At 46.3% G+C, this 22,478-nt stretch overlaps 1 protein-coding gene across 7 annotated transcripts in view; it reads right to left on the bottom strand.

The window, feature by feature from the left end:
* The window catches only part of PACSIN2 (protein kinase C and casein kinase substrate in neurons 2), a 114,497-nt gene that overhangs the window by 63,949 nt on the left and 28,070 nt on the right, over nucleotides 1-22,478 (bottom strand). Inside the window, exon 1 of one of the 7 annotated variants that reach the window (XM_079774565.1) lies at nucleotides 2,431-2,495. The exons of 5 other annotated variants lie outside the window; for them this stretch is intronic. The gene's annotated coding sequence lies outside the window, so the exon portion shown is untranslated. Of the gene's footprint in view, nucleotides 1-2,430; nucleotides 2,496-22,478 lie in introns of those variants that run through there. One more of the 7 variants, XM_079774560.1, reaches the window with a different exon arrangement.

The following is a 22,478-nucleotide window of genomic DNA, read 5'->3' as shown; positions in this document are numbered from 1 at the left end:
GTATTAAGAAAATGCCTGTTTTCCTATAGTACATTTGTTTCAGAAATTCTTCAAGGCATGTATACTCCATACTTCAGAAAATACAAATAAGTGCTTTTCCAGGAACCTCCCCCCCGCCCCCACCTGCCCCACCAGGCATTTTAAGGTGACTGGACAGACAGAGGGAGCCACACTAAGGTCTAAGAACAGTCATCCACTGTTCTCAGCACGCCTCTATTTGCATCTAATTCCCATACTTGAATTTCAGAAAGATTCAAATTTGATTTTTAGGAGAGACTATTTTTAACTGATTCTAGAAAGTGGTAGATAAATTCCGTTTTTTATAAATTTAAATCATTTCCTCCTTTATTTGTATCATAATGCATTGTTTTACAGTCTGAAAACGTGGGCGGTGTAGACTTAGGGTTAGCAAGACTTAGAGTTGTCAGTATTCCCTAACTGGGGCCGAAATGATCCCAGAGTTCAGGGTTTTCCTTTCACATCCTGAGAAAGCCTCTTTCAAAGAAGAATCGAATTCCTTTGTCTGTTTCTTTTATTAGTTGTGATTTTATTAAGTTTGGATTTCTCATCTAGCAGTTAATCATATAACGAGATTCATTTATAACAATAACAGTTTAAACCTAGTTTACTAGGGGAGAAGCAAGAAGAGGAAGAAATTTCAATGCTCTTTGTGGCTTGAGATAATTCAAGTACATCTATGCCACTTAAGAAAATTATTAAATAAAAGCTGAGTATTTGAAAATGAAACAAATAAAAATGGACTCATCAGGAGAAAAAGCCATTCTTAACCTAGTCCTATTAATCTTGAGATAATGTGAAGAAAGGCGATAAAGGAAAGGCCAATGACTCAGGCGTCAGGAGACTTGGGTTCTAGGCTATCTCAGCTACCAAGCTGTGTGACCTTGGACAAGTCAACAAGGCATTTTGACTCTTGGTCTTAATTATTTTGTTTTAAAAAAAAAAAAAAAGGACTGAATATATCAACTCCAAGAGCCATCACAACTTTAAATACCATGTCACCACCTTTTTAATTATGCCACCAAATAAATAATACAAGTATGTAGCTGGGAAAACAGAACACTAGCAATGTATAAAAAGAAAGGGGGGAGGCTAATATTTACCACTGGCATAAATCTCAGACCTGCAAGACATGCTTTGGTTCGAAGTTATACTACGTCTTCATTATTTTCATAAATGCAGCCGTTAAAGTTCATCTAGAATTCAGTAAGATAGCGAATTAAGTAAGAAAGGATTAAAGGAAATGTTCAGAATTACAAGAGCAAGGGCAAAACTGATGGACATGATTAAGGTCTGAGAGAAGTATTATATATTTGGGGGAGTTCTAGAAAACAGAAAACATGCAGCTCTAAAAGAATTAGATCTATACACATCACGCTCGGGAATGACCTCACAGGGAAATATGCTTCTCTGTGTGGCACAGACTGCACCGCATGGCACTTTCTAGAGAACAGAAAGAGGGGACCGCCTTTCTAATGTTCACGGCAATAGGTAACCCAATAAACACACTCACTCGGCAATGGGTCACTCACGTTATCAGGATTAGAGAAAACCCTCTCATTGCAATGACAGTGCTACATAATACAGGGAGGGGAAGGGAGCCATACTTTTTCAATTCTAGAATAAGACTTCCAACATAAGAAACAAATATGTATGTAAGGCTGCTCAGTTGTTGAAGCACTAAAACTTTTACATGTTGCTATCTAATAAGAACACAGTGTCTGGTGACAGCAGCCGGATGGGGACGAGGGCACAGGGTCCCGCTGAGAAGAGAGAAAGCGCCGGCTGAGGAGGAAGGCGGAGGGGACTGCAGCAACGCACGCTAATTCTGGCTGGGAGTCCAGTCGGGAGTAAACGGGCATAAAACAGCAATTACAGCCAACAGGAAAAGCTAATTTATCCGTTTTCTCTCACAAGTTCCACTTACATGCCGTAGATTAGATCAGGCTGTTAAGAGAGAAAATGGCAGCATGTAATGACCATAATGCTGAAAGTAGGGGGTAACAGTTACCTCAAGTAACTCATTTAGCGACCCAGTAAGAAAAAAACACAGCTAGCAACAGGGAAGCTAGCCTAAAACATGCCAAAGTTTCTAATTTATCCCACCTATATTGAAATGAAGCATGCACATACGTTCTAAAAGCAGAGTAAAAATTATAAAGCACAATCCTTCGTTTGTTTAGGCCAAAATCTACACACCGAGAAAATCAAAGCATTCTGCATAAAACATTCCACACTGCGTAGTTAATATTGAACTGCCTCAACATTTCTTTAGAAGCTCTAAAACTAGGTGAGCTAAAAAGGCAAGATTTCTGTGCAAACAATCACTCAGGAAAAAAACACAATGAAAGAAAATTTACTTTCAAAAAGGTCTACCTTAAAGGAAACGTCCACCTTAAATAGCACACTCACGTTTTTCTGTCAAATGCTGGCTTCCACTGCCTAACTTTGCAGCTCAGCTCCGGTACCTGCCTCCTTGCAGCCCTGCTGGTGTGTCTGACCTCGGCTCCCTCCCGGCGGAATCCCAGCGCATTTCATCATTTCCTGTTGGCTGCCGGCTCCTTGCAGCTGAGATAAGGCCAGTCCCTGCACTGCTGCATTCGTCCTACAGCACCAGCTCCTCAGACTGCAGCCCGGGGCCTCTGGGACCATCACAAAAGAGCTTTCTTTTCAGAAAGGGACCAAATAGAAATACTGGTCTTCCATGGACAACCAGAGAGACACGAGGTCGGAGAACAGAAGTCAGATTACCCCCCAAAATCAACTTGGAGTGTCTACATTAACTTATACCACATGTGACAGTCTCAGAATCTCTTCTGTATTTGGGGTTCTTCTACTGAGGAGAAAAGACTTGCTCTGTATCTAAGGAGCCAGGTGGCACAGGAGTTAACGTGACAGGGACTTACTTGCATGAGAAAATCTTACATTGTCCCTACTTCTCTCGGACTCCACACGCCAAAGCAAAGCAGCTTGTTGGTGGGAAATGCAGGCTTACTGCTGCAGATAGGCAGGGGACGACCCTGTCTCCCCGGAGCACGACTGTCTCCCAAGAACGGGGGCACTCAAAAACACAAATGTGATCACCTAGAAGTAAACACCGAACACCAAAACTCCTTACTTCCTAGTTTTACAAAGAATTGAAAGTAGAGGGGGAAACAATAAAATAATAATAATATAATTTTAGGGGAGGAAGAAGAGATCCTATATCTCCTCGTTTTCAAATGTATGTGCCCAGAGGAATACTGTATACTTGGCGGTACTTCCCTCTAGCTACAGTAAAGAGGAGGCACCATCTACGCTGCCTGAAGCCAGGACAGGACAAAGCGGGAGGGCACAGGGCAGGAAGAGGTCAGGGGGGCACTTTTAGAGCAGTGCCCTAGCTCTTGAGCTATTACAGGTGTGCTGTGTTTGTAACAATGTACTGGTACTTACAATATGTGCGCTTTTTATGGATATACCATAGTATGCAACAATATAAAAAATATAAACACTACTGAAGAGAGCCAACATTGAAACTAATCTGCAAAAACAGACAAGAAACAAATATTCCAAGGGCTCAATTTCTCCAAAGTGCCCTCCCAGAAGATATATGTTCACCCCCACCCCAAGGCAACCTGGGATGGTGGCGGCCAGAACAGGATCAGACCATTCCCTCCTTGCAACGTGGGCCTAAGGAGAAGTCTGTAACCAAGAGAAGATATGTAATTGACAAAAGAATATATTGCAAGAGGAAAGGGGAAGTTATGCTAAGTGGATATACTTGCTACCCAAATTTATTCAAAAATTTAAAAAACAGCCATCTAGTCTGACCTTATAACACTAAACAGAACAGTTAAAAATCTTTTTATAATCTGTGTTTAGAAAAATTTTAATGGAAAAACACCAATAAAGCAAAGACCATATCAATACAAGGCTTGATTACTTGACATATGAGAATATAATAATTCACCTTCCCTCTCCCCCCCAAAAAAAAACAAAACAAAGAATTTGACCCAAGGCAGATTTCACTGTAGCTAAGTCAATGACTCCCTTACAGAGGGGCGCACGTAGGAGTACCAGGCCAGCCATACTCATCCAGCAGCATCCTCTGGTCTGCAGAGGCCAGCACATCTTCCCAGGGCAGTGGTTCTAATGCCGCCACCCTTTAATACAGGTCCTCATGTGTGGTGACCCCCAACCATAACATTATTTTCGTTGCTACTTCAAAACCGTAATTTTGCTACTGTTATGAATCGTAATGTAAATATCTGTGTTTTCCGATGGTCTTAGGCGACCCTGCTAGCGGTTCGCGACCCACATGTTGAGAACCACTGCTGTAGAGCCTAAGACCATCGGAAAACACAGATATTTACATTACGATTCATAACAGTAGCAAAATTACGGTTATGAAGTAGCAACGAAAATAATGTTATGGTTGAGGGTCACCACCACATGAGGAACTGTATTAAAGGGTCGCGGCATCAGGAAGGTTGAGAACCACTGTTCTCAGGGTCTGCTGTGGGTCTGATTGCCCTAACAGGCATTTTGTCCAGTGATGGACACTAAGGCTGGAAAAGGCTGAGCTTCAGATCAAATAATGTTTCTGGAGACTACTTCAGTGTACTTGAGCACAGCACATGGGCAGTCTTTCTAAAAGGAATGATCTAGTGGTTATATTTCAAAGTACTTAAACTAAATTTAAGCAGCACACAAAAAATGGTATTTTCTTCCAATAAGAAAAACAAGCATGTGAGTTCTGGCAACGCAAACTGGTTGTCTACCTTTCCTTTTATCAGCCAGCAAGGCAGAAAACGCTTCTTTGCCCCAAGTCTCACTTAGGGTGCTTGGTTATGGGGAGGGGACAATCATACAAACCATGCAAGGTAGATGTATTCATTCTGTTTGTCTAACACCCTCATTCTCTTTTTTTTTTTTAATCCAACAAACACAGGCTACTTATAAACATACTAGCGTTCCCGTTGCAGGAAAAATCCTGCAATAGGGTTTCCTGCTGCACTCTACCCCGCCCCGCCTGCTCTCCTCCCTTGTCCCCCAGCCCGCCTTCTCTGCCAGCCTGCCCCGCTCTCCTTCTTTCTCCCCCGGCCCCGCCTCCGCTCCTCCCTTGTCTCCCCCCACCCCCCCCCCCCGGCCCCGCTTGCTTGCTTCTCCGCAGCTTTGCTCCCTTCAGCATCTCTTGGCTTCTTTTCTAAGCTGTCTTGATATGCAAATTAGCCGCCATCTTTGTTGGGTAATTTGCATACTCGTCCTGATTGGTTGGTGGGCATGGCTTGGGCACAGCGAAGGTGCGGTCAATTTGCATATTTGTCTATTATTAGGCAGGATATACAATGCTGCCTTCATTTAGGGTTAACCATGGCCCATGAGCCTGAGTACTGCTACCTCCTCCATCTTCCAGCTGAGATAACAGAAGTACGGAGAGGTTCTGTCACTTGCCCAGTGTCCCAGAGCTAATGTGTCGAGGAGCCAGGATTTGAACCCAAGCCGTCAGCCTCCAGAGTCCGGCTGCTAACCATCACAACACACTGTCTCTCCATCTTGGCTTCCCTGAAGGATCACACTAGGTCTTAGTAAAATTTTTATGTGAACTAAATTCAGAATGCAGATAGCAGTGGGACTATGAAATGATGAGACCAGCTTTCCAGAGTGGCCGGCACCTGCCCGCACCTCTCAGCGGCAGAGGACATGCCTGGCTCAGGCAGCTCTCCCTCCCGAGGTGGTGCTGGGACAGAAAGACTGCTCTCGGGAAACCCATCTGCTAACCTCTGGGGTGCAGGGACTAAACTGGTATTTCCAGTTCCAGTCTGGTTCCTGTCACCAGACTTGGACCGCTGGGCACTCATTCAACAAACATTAGTGCCAAGCACAGTGCTTAGGGCCTCAGGGTCTCTGCCCCGGGCTGCTCACAGTGCATGGGCAGGCACAGGGGTCAATAAGTGAAACTGGCATGAGCTGATCAAAGCTAGAACCCGGTGCTGAGGGACCGCTGAGAAGGAGCAATGACCCAGTGCGGGAAGCAGGGTCAGGGAAGGCCTCACGGAGGAGGGACACAGGTGGTTCTCTGAGAGCTCGTCACTGACCCACTCAAAGCATGTGGATTAAGGCAGAAAAATTTCAGAAGGAGTCCAGCAAGTCAGCTGAAGACTACCAGTGCCACCCATTACCTCGGCCACGGCACACATCAGCGGGGGTTCGAGTGAAGTATTTCCCTGGCATAACTCACAAACATCAGGACAGCATCTGGCCAGGCAGCCTCTTGCTCCGATACCTCTGTTACGACTGTCACACGCTGAAAATGGCCTTTACTGGGTTCTTTTTTTTTTAGTATGTTTTTACTAGAGGCCCAATGCACGAAATTCATGCAAGGGGCGGAAGCCGCCTCTGCCTCAGCTTCGTCCGGAAGGTCGTCGGTAAGGATGTCCAGTCTAATTAGCATACTGCGCTTTTATTATTATAGATTGATTTCAGAGAGGAAGAGAGAGGGTGAAAGAGATAGAAACATTAATGATGAGAGAGAATCATCTATCGGCTGCCTCCTGCACGCCCCCTTACCAGGGATCAAGCCCACAACCCAGGCATGTGCCCTGACCTGGAATCAAACTGTGATCTCCTGGTTCACGGGTCAATGCTCAACCACTTAGCCACACTGGCCGAGCTACTGAACTCTTTTTAAAAACTGCGTAAAATAAGTACTATCAGCCCCATTTTACAGAAGGGAAACCACCACAGAGAAGTTAAGAACCTGCCACAGTCACCCAGCATAGCAGGATGGGATTCTAACTCAGGCCCACCTGATGCTTTCAAAGCTCATCCTTTTCTACCACACTCTTATGCCTCCCATGGAACTACGCCTGTGAGAAAAATCAGGCTATCGGGCAACAGGTCAAGTCATATGGGGGAAAAATAAAATTTCTATGACATGATTTTCCCCCATTCCTCTACTGGTCTGTCCTTGTTTTATTGACATATAATTCACATACCATACAATTCAGCCATTTAATGTGTACAACACAGTGGTTTTTGGTATATTCGCAGATATGTGCAACCATCACCCCAGTCCATTTTAGGACATTTTCACTACCTAGAAAGAAACCCGTACTCTTTAGCTATCACTGCTCAATCCTCTCATCCCTCCTCCCCGGCCTGAGAAACCACCGCCTCTAACGGGTGATTCTCACAGAGGGTCTGGTCTGGGCACACCGTAACTGACCAGGATGGGAATAAACCGTGCAAATTACAGCTGTGGGCTTCAGTCCTCCCTGCTGGGCTAAAGCTAACAGCTGAGCTGGGCCAAGATGAGGGAAAAGCAGGCAACTCAGGGGCAGGTGCTGGGGTGAGAGGTGGGGGTACCTGGCAGCACCCCCATGCTAGATGGGCTCAATGGTTCAAATGTCCCTGCTCTTCACAAGCCCTAAATACAGAGCCAGGTGGTTTACCATCGGAAGGGAGGGCAGAAGTCATGCAAACACCCAAGGTCACACAGCCTTCCACCATGTGGACTGTTCCACCTGCCCTGCCCAGCGCCAGAAAGGCACAGACCAAGATGGTACGGGGTAATCAGAACGGAGTTGTTCTGAGAAGCCCAACTATTCAAGGACCAGCAGGACTCGTGGCGTTGAGGAAAAGGTGACTCCTTCGTGTCGCTTTGTTTATGTGCTCTCTCAGCCCTCAGGTGCCGGGGGAAGGGAGAACTACAAACAGACCATGCACACACTCCTGCAGAGCCCCGATCTCTCTGCCACACTGCTCTACACAGGACATCAAAAACCGCCTGCGCACGGCTTCCCACACGTGGAAACTACTCAGCACTGATGGAAGCCACGGGGTGAATCACAGAAACATCAGGATGAGCACAGTGCACACTGCACACCGCGGTTTATTTGAAATTCTAAACCAGGCAACACTCATCTATGGTGACAGAGCTGTGTTTGCCAGGGGCCAGGAACTGGGTGAGGTGGGGGACGGACCACACAGGGACACAAGGAACTTCTCAAGTGATGGAAATGGTCTGTACCTTGATTAGGGACAGGTCTACTCAGGCCTGCCCATTTGTCAATGTCCCTAAACGGGTGCATTCAGTTGTATGTAAATTGTATCTCAATAAAGAGAAAAGGGAGAGTAAGGGGAGGGAAGAGACAGGGAGAGGAGGGAAGAAGACAGGAGAAAAGAAAGGAAGAAAGAAAAAGAGGAAGAAAGGGAGAAAAACCCTCTTTAAAAAGGGTTTTAGTCTATTTCCAAAGACTAAAATAAGTTCTGTGTAATGTTAGCACCGAGTGCATTTCATTGGTTCTCAATTCTTGGAATAACTTATCCTCTGACATACACAAATGATTCTGAGAAGCCAGAATGTCTACATGCTCACCAGGTTAACGCCGTTCTCTCCACTATTAAGTAAAAAAGTGTGATAATACCAGTCAGTGACTTAGAAATGGCAGCTTTCAGTGATAAGTTTCAATGGCTGACAGTTTGTAAATATGTAAAATCTAATATGATAATTATAAGTATTAGCTTTTCTTTGTCTTAAATAAATTTTAAATTCTAGAAACCTATCATATTCATAAACAGGTTATATAAAAACATTCTGATATGATGGGTCAAGCTTTTTTTTGAGGGGGGGAGGGGAGCTGGCTATGTTTAAATCCTATTTGTTACCTTTCATATACCAAGACAAAAATAGAGCCATCCTGCTGTGACTCTTCCCACATATATACATAAAAAGGAATAAACCAAGCCAAATTTCTAACATTCTCTATCAAAGAAGGTGCCAGGACAAGCTGAGCTAAGTACCAGTTCTATCTTTGGCAAAGTAAAAAAAAATAAAACCCTTTATATAAGCTTCTTTGCTTCTCTGGCACTTGTCCAAAGCTCAAAACAAAAAAAAGAAGAAGAAGCCAGACTAATTAAAGCAGAAAGACCAATTGGGAAAAACTTCAAAGCACCAATGTGATAGAAAACATGTTAATTTTTTCTTATGCATTTTATAAAAACCCATCATGAGAAGGAACACCTGACACATAGCTTGGTGGTGAAGACGTCACCCAGCCCCACCGTCCTGGGAACACCTGAGCCTTCTTTGGGCAACACACTGAAGATGGAAAAGGACTCCAGAAGGAAGGTCTGAATTCAAAGAGGAGTGCTAGCCCAGCTGGTGTGGCTCCGTGGTTAAGCATCAACCTATGAACAAGGAGGTCATGGTTCAATTCCCAGTTGTGGCACGTGCCTGGGTTGGGTTCAGTGTAGGAGGTGTGCGAGAGGTGGCCAATCAATGATTCTCTCTCATCATTGATGTTTCTCTCTCTCCTTTCCTCTCTGATATCAATTTAAAAAATCTTTGTTTTAAAAAGGAGTGTTCAACAAGGTTTGTGGTGAGGGTGGAGATAGGTATGCTATGTTAACGTTTCATTGGAGGTTACTTAGAGTAATGTTCCCCCTCACTGATTTATAGGTACCGTGCTAGGCTCTGGAAGTCACAAGCTAAATAATGCACCACACTTGTCCTTACGTAGCTTAGAGTCTAGTAGTTCTATTATGGACACACAGTGTGACAAGTGCCACATAACAGAACTAAGCAGGGAGCGCTGAAGGGGGCGTAAGAAGGGGCGCTGAGCAGAGATGTGGGAAAACTCCCAGGAGAGCGAGGCCCTCAGCTCAATCAGGCAGAGGTGGAGTCACTCCGTACCTCTAGCTGTTACTCCCTTCTCTGGCTGCGGCTTCCTCCTCCTGCGAGGGCAGGCAGGGAACCCGAGCAAGCTCTCACTTCCTGGCCAGTGTCTTTTATTAAGGGCAGGAGGAGCACCCAACACAAGGCCACCAGCTTCATTTTGCCCACGAAGGACATTAAAACAAACAACTGCCACCTCCCAGTATTTCATTTCCAAGGCATTTAACACCAGAAAACAAGCCATACAACCTGAGAATAAATGAAAAGCCTCAAACTAATATCTTTAGCTTTATAAAAGAGTAACTACTGTTGATAGTATGGCTGCATGCCAGTAAAAATACCGTCATGAACTGGTGTTTAGAAACCCTGCAAATAGATAATAAAATTCGATACTATTTTATGACATTTTATACACATGTGCCCGGGCCTTTACATACAACAAAAACCCTGCAAGGTGAGAGTATGCCCATATTTTTCAGATGAAAACACTATAGCTCGGGGGAAGCGGCTTGCCCAAGTCACACAGTGCTTTGCTCAGACAGCACCCACAGACACACCGTGATGCCATGGGAGGGCTCAGGTGACCTCTGAGGTCCTCATCAGAACTAAACATGCACTTTATTGTTGTTGCTTTGGGGATGGCGAGGGAAAAATTCAGTTCTGCCGCCACTGTCTTTTCTTTGTAGTCCCAAGCAACCAACTTAAATCCTCTGCGAAACCAGGAGAGGTATAACTTTGGAAATAAATGAAATGGCGATCCCAAGCATTCCAGAATGCCCCCATTATCTTCCCCTTTCTCCTCTATTTTGGCCCAGTGCCAGAAAAATAAGATGGGAAGATGAACAAGAATCAAGTACGCTTTATGTGTCAAGAAATAAAAAACATTTGAACCCTTACTCAGAAGTTTCAATATCATATTCAATGTGCCATATAATAAGAATGCATTAGGTGTTTAATAAATGAATGACTCTAAATCCTATAACACTATTGTGTGTTATATAAATTCAATTTAGAAGACATGGTCTCTAACCTCCAAAAGCTTCCATTCTAGGTTCAACATATGGAGTTGATTAAAAACAGGATACCAACTACAAACTTAACTATATATCTCATTTTACAAATGTTTTGCTTTTTTTCTACCTTTACCATTTAAATGAAAGTCTACAGTACTTAAGCAATATTTTAATACAATGATCCCAGTCGTACTTCAGCATGGAATGAGATCCTGCTGTGTGAGGACATGAGCCAGGTAATGGCTACAGCCTGGTCCCCTACCGGACCTTCCACAGACATCGCCTGGAAAAGCAGAGCTGAGTGGGGCAGAGCAAGACAGCAGGGAGCAGATGCAGGCCCTTGGCAAGTTTCTAAGCATCAGCTCCTCTACCTGTACCATGAAGACAGCCTCGGGAGCCGCCTCAGGAGTGTGAAGATTAAGCGAAATAACATACACACACAGTGCGTTTTTAATGGTAGCCACTGGGACCATCTGATGACAGAAATGGAAGCTCCCAATGATGCTGATCACAACTCAAGCCACAGGAGGGCCCAAGGCCTCTCTAAGGGCAGGTGTGAAGCACAGGAGGACACATACTTAGGAGGCAGCAGCGTAAGGTTAACCCCAGGAAACTCAAGCAGGCAATCAATAAACATTGGAAAATCAATGAACCAATGCCATAGCCATCAAAACGGAAGTGACTGTCAGAACTCACAATGATCACGTGTGAAGTATGGATAAGGACGGGCTGGTTCAGAAGGCCTTGTGAAGGGAAATAGTGTGAGGGGACTTTGCCCAGAGGCCGACTGGGCCGAGCACCAGAGAGTGCCAAGTCCGAACGACTCTCGGGCTCCTGCTGGGAAGATCAGGGTGCTGTGGTGGATGTGCTGTGAGCAACCTGGCAGGAGTCACAGGGAGAAAGCAGGGCGCTCAGCCTGGTAGTGGTCACTATTTGTAACAGGACAGGTGGCTCAGCTTAAGATGCTGTATAGACGAAGGGCATGTATCTCCGTGACCCAGCTAAAGATGAACAGGGTACAAAGCAGTTTAAGTGGTATGATCCCATTTGTTTTTTCACATCACGTTTGTGTGTGTCAATACAACACTGGAAAACTGCACATCAAGGTGTGGACAGTGATTTTCTCCTTTAGAATATTTTATTTTACAAAGTGCATGAATGAATTTTATCTTGAAGGAATAAACTGAATTCCTTAATGAGTCTTGAAACCTGGACGGACAGCACCGAGGCAGTGTGGAAGGGCTGCCGAGAGCCCCGCTGCTGAACAGAGGGGGGCCCACAACACTCGCAAGTCCTCCGTAAACCACCAGACACAAGGAGGTCACGGGCACAAAACCACCTGCAGAGCTTTGGTAAAAATCCCATTCTGGATAAACCCTCGAACAAGTGGCTATCAACCAAGATCTGCCTTTCCAATGCCTCCTCCTCCAGAGGCGGCTGTCACCCCTGCCGCTGGCTTTACCTATTATACATCACTAGAGGCCCAGTGCATGATTGAATCATGCACGTGTAGGGTCCCCTACACGCTTTCTCTTTCGATCACAGGGGAGCTGGGTGCCTGTCCGCTGGTGCACCAGGCCTTTCAGAAGCCTCCGGCGCGGCGGAGGCTTCTGAAAGGCCTGGTGCCTGAGCAGACAGGCACCCAGTTCCCATGCTTTTGCTTTCGATCGCGGGGGAGCTGGGTGCCTGTCCACTGGTGCACCAGGCCTGAGCGGACAGGCACCCAGCTCCCCCGCTTTTGATGGTCCGCAGTGGAACGTGAGCGCGCTGCCCCAGAGGCCCCTTCTGTGCCGCAGCACAGCCATGGCGCAGACGCTGAGCTCAGTGTCCCGCTGGCCCAATCAGCTACCCCGACCACCCTGAGTCCCGCCCCCCCGCGCCTCCTGGCCAATCACGGACATAGCAAAGGTACGGTCAATTTGCATATTTGTCTATTATTAGGTAGGATTCCGTGTGGGAAAGAGAAGGGAGTGATTCCTGGGTGCTCCACACAATTTGGTGCCTAAAGGCTGAGATTTTACACACCATTTCTGTAAAGAAGCAAATCCCAGGAAGAGTCACAACCGCCAGCGGGATCCCAAAGCAGCAGGTGCTGGCCCGGCCTTAGACCAGCAATCTCCTCCACGGTGAGCAGGTTCCTGAACCTCCACCTCACATGAGTTAATCCCGGCAGAGGCACGTTTGAGGCAGACATTTGAGCGAGTAAACAAGTCCTAGTTCTCTGGATGAGCAGAACCAAATGAGGGGCCCCAACCCCATCCACACACAGACAGGCAGGAGACTCCTCAGGCTCACAACCAGGCCCCTCCTAGTGACCACCCTGAGCAAGGGGAGTCAGCAGCCACAGTCCCATCCCAGAGAGGAGACGAAGATCCCAGTGCCCCTGACAGCCCACATGACCCACAGAACTCAGTGACCACCAAACCCACAAATTAACATGCACCCACAAAGCTGTTACAAAGGCCTGCGACAGGGAAGAGGACCAGACCTGCACACATGGAGTAGGGCTGGGGACATTTATAAACCACTGAGAGGTCATCTGACCTCCAGGGACAAGGTCTTCTTAAAATGTGACAGCACCCAGTGCACTCATTCTATTTCCTGACAGGGCACACATTTACAGCTCGTAACGCCGTGACAGTGTGCCTGCAGGTTAATGGGGGAACACAAAGACAGGCGAGTTTACCCGGCCCCTTGGTCCCTCGGTGCTCATTCCCCCTATACACTCAATTACACTTAGACGCTGTCTTGGGCTCAGGAGGGTAGACTAGGATCTTTACATGATATCAGTATTTCTCTGCTACATTTGCTGAAAGACCAAAATCCAAGTTTGTAATGTCAAAATACAGATTAGAAATAGGCCATGTCACATTCATTATATTCAGGTGTTCTTTACAACAAGTTAGGGTGACAATAAGTGGTAAAGATTTTCTTCCTATTCTATAAATGTATGCCAACTAATTTGTAACCTAATTTTAATTGAAATTCTTTACTGACGGCACATCAACGATTTTTTCCCCGCAAAGATGTTAAGGACCCTGGCCGGGTAGCTCACTTGGTTGGAGTATCATCCCGCACACCAAAAGGTTCGATTCCTGATCAGGGCACATACCTATGTTGCAGGTTTGATCCCCAGTTGGAGAGCATACAGGAGACAACTGATCAATGTTTCTCTCACTTCAATGTTTCTCTTTCTCCCTCTCCCTTCCTCTCTCCAAAATCAATAAACACATCCTTAGGTGAGAATTTTTTTAAAAAAAAGATATTAAGGAATATTATTGTTCCACAGTTACTAGCAATACCATTTAACATTGGTTTAGATGTAAGTTTTCTTTCCCTAAGGAGGCCTTGAGGAGAAAAAAACAAATACAGTCTAAACAACCCTGGCAACAACCAACATCATAACACCTTCACTATCAAAACAATCTGGGATTCATTATACCTGTATATTGGAAATGTTTTTCTCTTTATTTTTTTATGGGGAATGTCAAACATATTAAAAGTGGAGAGACTAGGATAATAACCTCAAGTTTCAACAATTAGCAGCACATGGCCAATCTTGCTCCATCTGTGACTGTGAAAACTTAAATGCTCACAGAATCACGTGACCAAAATGTCTCTCCATGACCTGGTGGGTCCGCCTTGACCCTGGCATCCACAGCACAAGTCCTCACGGTGGGAACAGGCACAAAGCAGGCAGAACAGGGGTCATGTCCTGAAGGGACAAGCTAATTTATGGGGGACCAGAGCCCTTAAACCTGTATAAAGCCAAGGAATGGAAACACTGCAAGGTTAAAGCAACCAGGATACGTCATGCTGATGCCACTGTACTCCTGATGTGATGTGATAAGGAGGGCACTTCAGCTCTGCAGTATTCTTCCCCAAAACTCATAAGCCCAGTCTAATAATATGGGGGGGAGGGGAAGCCCAGTCTAATAATATGGGGGGGGGAGGTCAGGCAAACACAAATCGAGGGCCATTCTACAAATGATCCAACTAATAAGCATACTTCAAAGCTGTCAAGGTCATGAAAAATAAGGACAGACAGAAACAATCACAGATTGAGACTAAGGAGACGTGAGACTAAACACAATGTGATCTCCTGGACTGGATCCTGGAACAGTGGAACCACTGACATCTGAGTCAAGTCTGTAGTTTAGTTAATAACAATGCACCAACGTTAATGTCTTAATTCTGACAAATGGGCTGTGGTTATGCCAGGTGTTAACGTTAGAGAAAACTGGGTGAAAGGCATATGGGAACTCTTATCTTTGCAACTTTTCTATATATCTGCATATCTAAAATTTTTCCCAAATAAAACTTTATTACAGAAATCTATACTAATAAAAGGGTAATATGCTAATTAGACCGAATAGACTGGACATTCTTCCTGACAAAGCCAGGGGCGTGGCCAGCCTGCAAACCACCTGCCCCTCAACAGGGACCCCCACCCCAATGGGGGTGTGGTCAACCTGCAAACTGCCCGAGGCCCCTAGCCCAGGCCGGCCCTGCCCCCTTGCGGGGACCCCCCCCACCCTGATCCGGGGCCCCCTTCAGGGCAGGCCAGCCCGCCTCCCCCTCCCCACCCCCCCCCTCCCTGTGCACCAGGCCTCTATCCTATCTAATAAAAGGGTAATATGCAAATTGACCCTAACAGCAGAATGACCACTGGACCAGTCACTATTAAGCACACTGACCACCTCCTGGTCTCTTTCCCCGGCCGGCAGGCTCCGATCGCCTGATGGCCACCCAAGGTGGGGGCAGGGCTGGCAAGCGGGCGGGAACAGCCAATCTCTCGGTCCCTTCTCCAGGCCATCAGGCACCAATCACCCGATGGCGAACGGAGAATCTAGGGGTGGGTGGAGGCGGGGGTGGGGGGCAGGGGCAGGGCCGGCTGCAGGCAGCTGGGAAAGATGGCCCTGATCACAGGCCAGGCCTAGGGACCGTACCCGCACACGAATTTCATGCACCGGGCCTCTAGTAATAATATAAAAATTTTAACTGGCTATTGAGCATTCATTCCGTTCTTCACAAGAACGCATTAGTGACAATGTGGTTTTCATTTAAAAATTAAGCCAGGAAAGATAAAGACTAAGGAAATAATTTGTTTTTTAAAATCTCAAAGAAAGTAAGCCCCTTGAAATGAAGGTGGGCCTGTCTGAAGGTAAAGGACACCCCACACAGGCACAGAGCCCTTGACTGTGGGAATGAACTGTGCTGACAGCGAGGAACGACTTCCAAACCACGGAGCCGCCCTGCCTGGTCTCCGCACGCATCACAGTGCTGCAGGCGCCAGCTGCACCCCGCTGCCCACCCTCCCTGCGGCCCCAGTCTCTGCAGCCCTCTCCTCCCAGGCCACCCTGCAGCCACTCCGCAGGGAGGGGGGGTTGGAAGCAGCAGAAACAGAATGCTGCCTTCAGCCTTTCTGATCCGGGGACCATGCTCGGAGCTGCAGAGCCTACCGCCTCCCAGTGATTAAGAAATCACTCATGCTTTTAAAGGGCTTTGTAGGTGCTTCTTTATAACTGTACCCTCCTGCACTTTAAATAGAACACAGTTCTAGAAATAAAAGTACACACCTGGACCTTCCAATTATGAACAGCATGTGGGATTGAATTCACTCTGAACCGGCTTCAAGAAGTCCTCTGTGGCTGAGGTTAAAGCGTAAGTAAGCAGCTTCATGGAGCAGCCAGACATCTGCCTACGCGCTGCAGCAAACACGTCTTACCCTTAAATGTCAGTCCTAGGGGACTTTATGTAAAAAATTCCCCAAAATGCCCTGCAACAAATTACTGAAACACAACAGTGATGTTTTTAAAAATAATCTCTTTTTTAAAAGACAGGAGACATTCTTTTTTTTTTTTTATCCTCATCCGAGGATATTTTTCCATTGATTTTTAGAGAGAGTGGGAGAGAAAGGGAAAGACACAGAGAAACATCCATGTGAGAGAAACACATCGACTGGTTGCCTCCCGCACAAGCCCTGACCAGGGCCTGGGCCGGAGAGGAGCCTGCAACCAAGGTACGTGCCCTTGACCAGAATCAAACCCGGGCACCATTGGTCCGCAGGCCGACACTATCCACTGAGTGACACCGGCCAGGGCCAGAAGACATTCTAAAAAAGATCACATCTGTTCTCCAGAATGACAATTGGAAAATGACAGAATCTGCCATGCTTGCTTCTCATCAAAGAGGCAATCTCTCCTGAGCAGCTTCTTCATTTCCACTTAGCCAGTCTTTGGAAAGAGTCCGCAAAATGCAGGTCAAAACTTCCCAGCATTCTCCATCACTCGACTAGGAATCCGTAGGGGAGTGTCACTGCCCAGCAGCCCTCCACTGAGGCTTCATCCTTTAACTTCACATTGAGAAAAAGACTACGTATGCTTTTTCCATTCATTTTGTAAATGTTTTATTACACTAGTCACGTTCCTTGGACTTGACACATCTGACAGTTGCAAAGTTCATGGGTAAGCTCTCGGGCCACGTGCCTGTGCTCCAGCAGGTTTGGCGAGCCCACAACGGTGCCAGGCACAGCCCCCTTCCCCAGACACCCAGCGGAGTGGGCTGCTCCCCGCTCTGAGCTGCCACAGCAGCAGGCCTGTGCCGGACCCCAGTCCCTGCCCCATCATGCCTCACTGCACTTGTGGCCTTGGGAAGCACCAGGACAGGGCTTAGCACCTAGGGGCACAACATGCTGAAAAAAGAAAGGAAAACCCATGAGAGAAATGGCAGCCTCCCCCCTGGACACGCACAGCTCGGGTGTCAATGCCCAGTCTCAGGAATAAAAGTGTGGCTTCAACTCGCAGCCTTCCAGCTGAGGAATCACAATTTGGTTTCCCTCCAGCCTGTTTCCTGGACTGTATAAAGAAGACCAGCACCTCCCACCTCTTTTCCGTCTTTCTCTACCCCAAACCAGTGCCGGCAGCCATCAAGAGCAAGAATATGTGCTCTGCAGACTCAGCCGAGGTTGTGCCGGAGCCTAAACAGTGCACGTCCCCTTGGCCGGCGGCCCGTATGAGCCACACCGCAGCCACCGTGCCTGTTACTTAGGTGGTGTTTCGGTCACACTCTGACTCTCCGATCACTCTCTCACAGGTCTGAACCGGAGTTTAACTTGTTACCTCTCTCAAACCCAATGCCAATGCTCAGTTATTAGCATTTATGAAGCTCCCACCATACACTCACCACAAAGTGAAGTGCTTTTAAGAGCCACAGAGACCCATTAAGACAAAGTCCTCGTTCTTGTGGTTTACTCAGAAGGAAGGTAAAACTATTAAAAGGTAGACCGGAGGAAGGAGGGTTGCCTCTGCGGGTGGTATGTTGACCATCTGCAACCCAGAAACAGACCCTCAGGGCTGGAAGGAAGAGGAACAGGGAGTTGTTGCTTGCTGGGTACAGAGATGCAGTCGGGAGGATGAAAAAGTTCTGGAGATGGTGGTGGCCGCACAACAATGTCAATGTATTTAATGCCACGGAATTATGTACTTAAAAATGGCTAAAATGATAAATTTTATGGTATGTATATTTTATTGCAATAAAAAATAAATTTTGATTTAGAAAAAAAGAAACAGACCTATCTCTAAACTCCTGTGACAGAGGTAGTGTCCCAAAGCACAGAAGGCCACTCAATAGTGATGCTGACTCAATTAATCATCCACTTGGAAGAAAATAAACCTGGACTCCTTTCACACCAAACACAAAAATCAATTACAAGAGTCAACTCCAGATATACTAAGGCTTAACTTGAAAAGCAAAACTTTAAAATTGTTACAACAGCCCTGGCCGGTGTGGCTCAGCTGGCTGGCATTGTTGTGTGCACTGAAAGATTGGCAGATGGATTCCTGGTCAGGACTCATGCCAGGGTTGTGGGCTTAATCCCCCGGTGGGAGGATGTGCAGGAAGCAGCCAATCGACTTTCCACTCTCACACATCGATGTTTCTTTCTCTCTTCCCCGCTCCCTTCCTCTCTCTCTAAAAATCAATAAAAACATATTTTTAAAAAATAAAGTAAAATAAAATTCTTAAAACAAACAATAGAAGAGTATATCTTTACTAGAGGCCCAGTGCACGAAATTCATGCACGGGTAGGGTCCCTAGCGGCTGCCGGCTGCTGGCTGTCAGCCAGAGCCTCCCTTCCCCTGGCCGCCTGCTGCCGCCACCAGCCAGCCAGAAGACAACATGCATATTAGGCTTTTATTATATAGGATGACCTCCGGTAGGGGAGGATTTCCTTTACAAAGCATTAAAAATACTTATCATAAGAGAAAAGATTAATATAGTCAACTATACTACATTGAAATTTAAAGTGTTTAGCAAAAGACAACATAATAAAAATGAAAAGACATGCACAAACTTAGAGACAGTATCTGTACCTCATATAACCAAGAAATTGACTGGTATACAATAATACAAACCAATAAGAAAAATACAGACAACCCAAGAGAAAAATGTGGAAAGACCTGATCAGACAAGTCACCAAAGAGAGACCATGAATTGCTAATACCCGTGTGAAACAATGCTCATCTCCTCTGTAACCAGGACGGATAAATTAAGGCCAGAATAAGACATGTGACCTACAGTACATGGGCACAATTAAGAAATATAACAATAGCCAGTGTGGGAGGGGATGTAGGAACCTGCATACATGGCAGATGGAGTAAACTGGCACGGTCCCTTGGGCGTGGCATTTGTGCATGTTGCCCACACAAGACCCCAGGAGCCAGCAAGTCTCCTCTAGTGTAAACCTCAGAGGAACGAGTACACCAGGAGACGGTATAAAGAAGGCTAAGAGTTGCAGTGCCCCCAATGGCCAACACACAGAAGCAAGCCAGTGCCTGCCCACAGGAGAATGGTAAATCTGGGCCTATGCAGGTGATGGTTAATTTTATGTGTCAACTTGACTGGGCCCCAAATGCCCAGAGATTAAGTCAAACATTGTTCTGGGTGTTTCTGTGAGGGTGTTTTCAGGTAAGATTAACTTTTTAATTAGTTAAGTAGATCGCCCTCCATAATGTGGGTGGACCTGATCTAATCAGTGAAGCCCAGAACAGGACAGCCTTCGGACATACACCATCGACTCTCCTAGTCCCTCAGCTGCCAGCCTTGGCTCTCCCGGGCTGCAGATTAGGGCTTACTGGTCTCCACAGTCAGGTGAGCCAATTCCTTAAAATAAATTGCTTTCTATGTACACACATCCATCCATGTGGAGAACCCTGACTAATACAATACAAACAGAGGACTATTATTCAGCAGTGAAAATGGAGGAAAACCCCAATTTGCAGATTTCCTGATTCTCTTTTTATAAAGCTCATAAACAAGAGCTGAATGTATTAGTTATAGATACACATAACTATGTATTCTTTTAAAAAAAAAACACAAGAGAATAGGGAACAATAAAATTTCCTGGAACCCCTTACCCCTGGCAGGAAGTGCCCACCAGGAGTTCCCGTGATGCACAATGGTGTCAAGCTAGGAGGTTGGCTTTGAGGTTTTTATAATAATGCTTCAAAACTTACATACCCAGCACCCATTTACATGAATTTTAAGGTATCATAAAACATTTCTAAGCTAGAGGTAGGCAAGAAAAGTGCCCTAAGAAAGACACAAGGAGAGAAATGTGTGTTCCCCAAATGCCAGGCCAAAAGCAGGCCAAAGCCAAGGTTCCCCCGTCCCCCAAGAAAGGCTTTCCAGGCCAGTCCGGAAGGTCTACTGACCTGAAGCCCTCCGGGTTCTGGAGTATTCCAGCCTTCCCTCCCTCTCTCATTTTGAGAGCGCTGGTACATTTATTCTACATGTGGAAGAGGAGAGGGAGTTAGAAATTATGAGTGCGCTAATTCTTCTCAGAGAATGTTGAGCCCCGGGCACCTGCCAGGCTAACCCACCTGCTGCTGGCCCTCAGCACTCCATGTCACACTTGGTTCCCAGGACTCCTCCTACGCCCATGAAACTGCTCCCCTGGCCAGTTGGAGGTGGCTTGTTCCTTTCACAATCCTCTCCCCCACCCAACCCCAGGAATTCATTCCTGGTTTCTGCAGGGTGAGACCAGGAGGCCTTTCACCCACGTAGTGAAAGGCCAAGGCCAATGGGAAGTGCAGGCCTCAGGAACAAAGTGGTCACGTGCTCCAGGCAGCGCGAGAGAAACACAGAGCCAGTTCAGGCTGGACAGACACTGTCACAGCTACTTCTCTGACTCCTTTCCCACGAGCCTGTCCATTGGACCATCTGGGGGTTCACAGATGTGTGGGGACAGTGCTCCACGCAGGCCTCCCTGTCATGCCTGGAGCCTAATGAAATGGCCATTTCATGTGCTTGTTGCTGGGTTCTGGGCAACACATCTGTATTTATGTAGATTACCACTGTGGTCATTTTACTTAGATTTTTATTAGGATTAGCTGTAGAATTCTATCATATGCCTTTCAAACACCTATTAATATATATCAGCATAGGTTTTCTTTTAATGTTATATAGTGAACTGTTTAGCATGACACTAATTGAACACTTACTATGAGCCAAGTCCTGCTCTAACCACTAGTCCTGACGTGGATCCTATACAATGATGCTATTCTTGTCCTGCTCGTTTTACAGATGAGGAGATTAAAGCTCAGGGACATTAAATAATTTGGCCAAAGTCAGAGTTAGCAGATGGCAGGACTGCGACACATCGTGCTTGAAGCTCTGAGCCAGAACTTCCTTCAGCCAACCCAACTCCTTACCTTAGGCAATCCTTGTACTTCTGGAATAAACCTCACCTGGTCATGGAGAATTAATCTTTTAACACACGACTCCAAATTATTACTTATTTAGAAATGTTGCAAATACACACACACACACACACACACACACACCTACAGGGTGGGGCAAAAGTAAGCTTATAGTTGTTCATATGGAAAATAATACAATACAATGATTAATAAGTAATAACACAAGAAAAAACTGTTTCATGTACTCATATTATAAACCTACTTTTGCCACACCCTGTGTGTATTTATATAAACATATATCTGTATATACACATGTACAAAGGAAATTGGTGTATAGTCTTCTCTAGATCATGGATGAAACAGAAACCTAAACACTACAAAGAAATGATAGACATCTTTGACTACATAAAAATCTTTAAACTTAATAGAAAAAGACACCTAAACAAAGCAAAAAACAAAGTATAGAAACAAAACTGGGGGTAGGGGCATATTTGCAATAGCCCAATATACAAAAATATTCTAAAACTGAAAAGAAAAACAATCCAATAGGACAAAAAAAAAGGGGGGGGGGAGGACACAATGAATCTATGCTAATAAAAGGGTAATATGCTAATTAGACCTGGTCGACCGGACATCTTCCTGATGTCCGACTTCCATGGTGGCAGGGGCCGAGGCAGATGCTGTTAGGGGCGATCAGGCCGGCAGGGGGACACAAGCAGTTAGGGGCGATCAGGCCGGCAGGGGGACACAAGCAGTTAGGGGCAAGATCAGGCTGGCGTGGGGGAGGGCAGTTAGGGGGCGAGCAGGCCAATGGGAGAGGGCAGTTGGGGGCGATCAGGCCTGCGGGGGAGGGCAGTTGGGGGCGATCAGGCCGGCAGTGGAGAGGTTAGGGGGCAATCAGGCAGGCAGGCAGGCAGAGGTGGTTAGGAGCAATCAGGCAGGCAGGCAGGCGAGTGGTTAGGAGCCAGTGGTCCCGGATTGTGAGAGGGATGTCCAAGGGGTCCCAGACTGGAGAGGGTGCAGGCTGGACTGAGGGACATCCCCCCCTCGTGCACAAATTTCATGTACTGGGTCTCTAGTATGGATATA

This window comes from Cnephaeus nilssonii, assembly GCF_951640355.1.
Source record: "Cnephaeus nilssonii genome assembly, chromosome: 6".
Classification (NCBI taxonomy): Eukaryota; Metazoa; Chordata; class Mammalia; order Chiroptera; family Vespertilionidae; genus Cnephaeus; species Cnephaeus nilssonii.
Note: the sequence above shows the minus strand (reverse complement) of the source record. Positions and strands in the feature narration are given on the sequence as shown.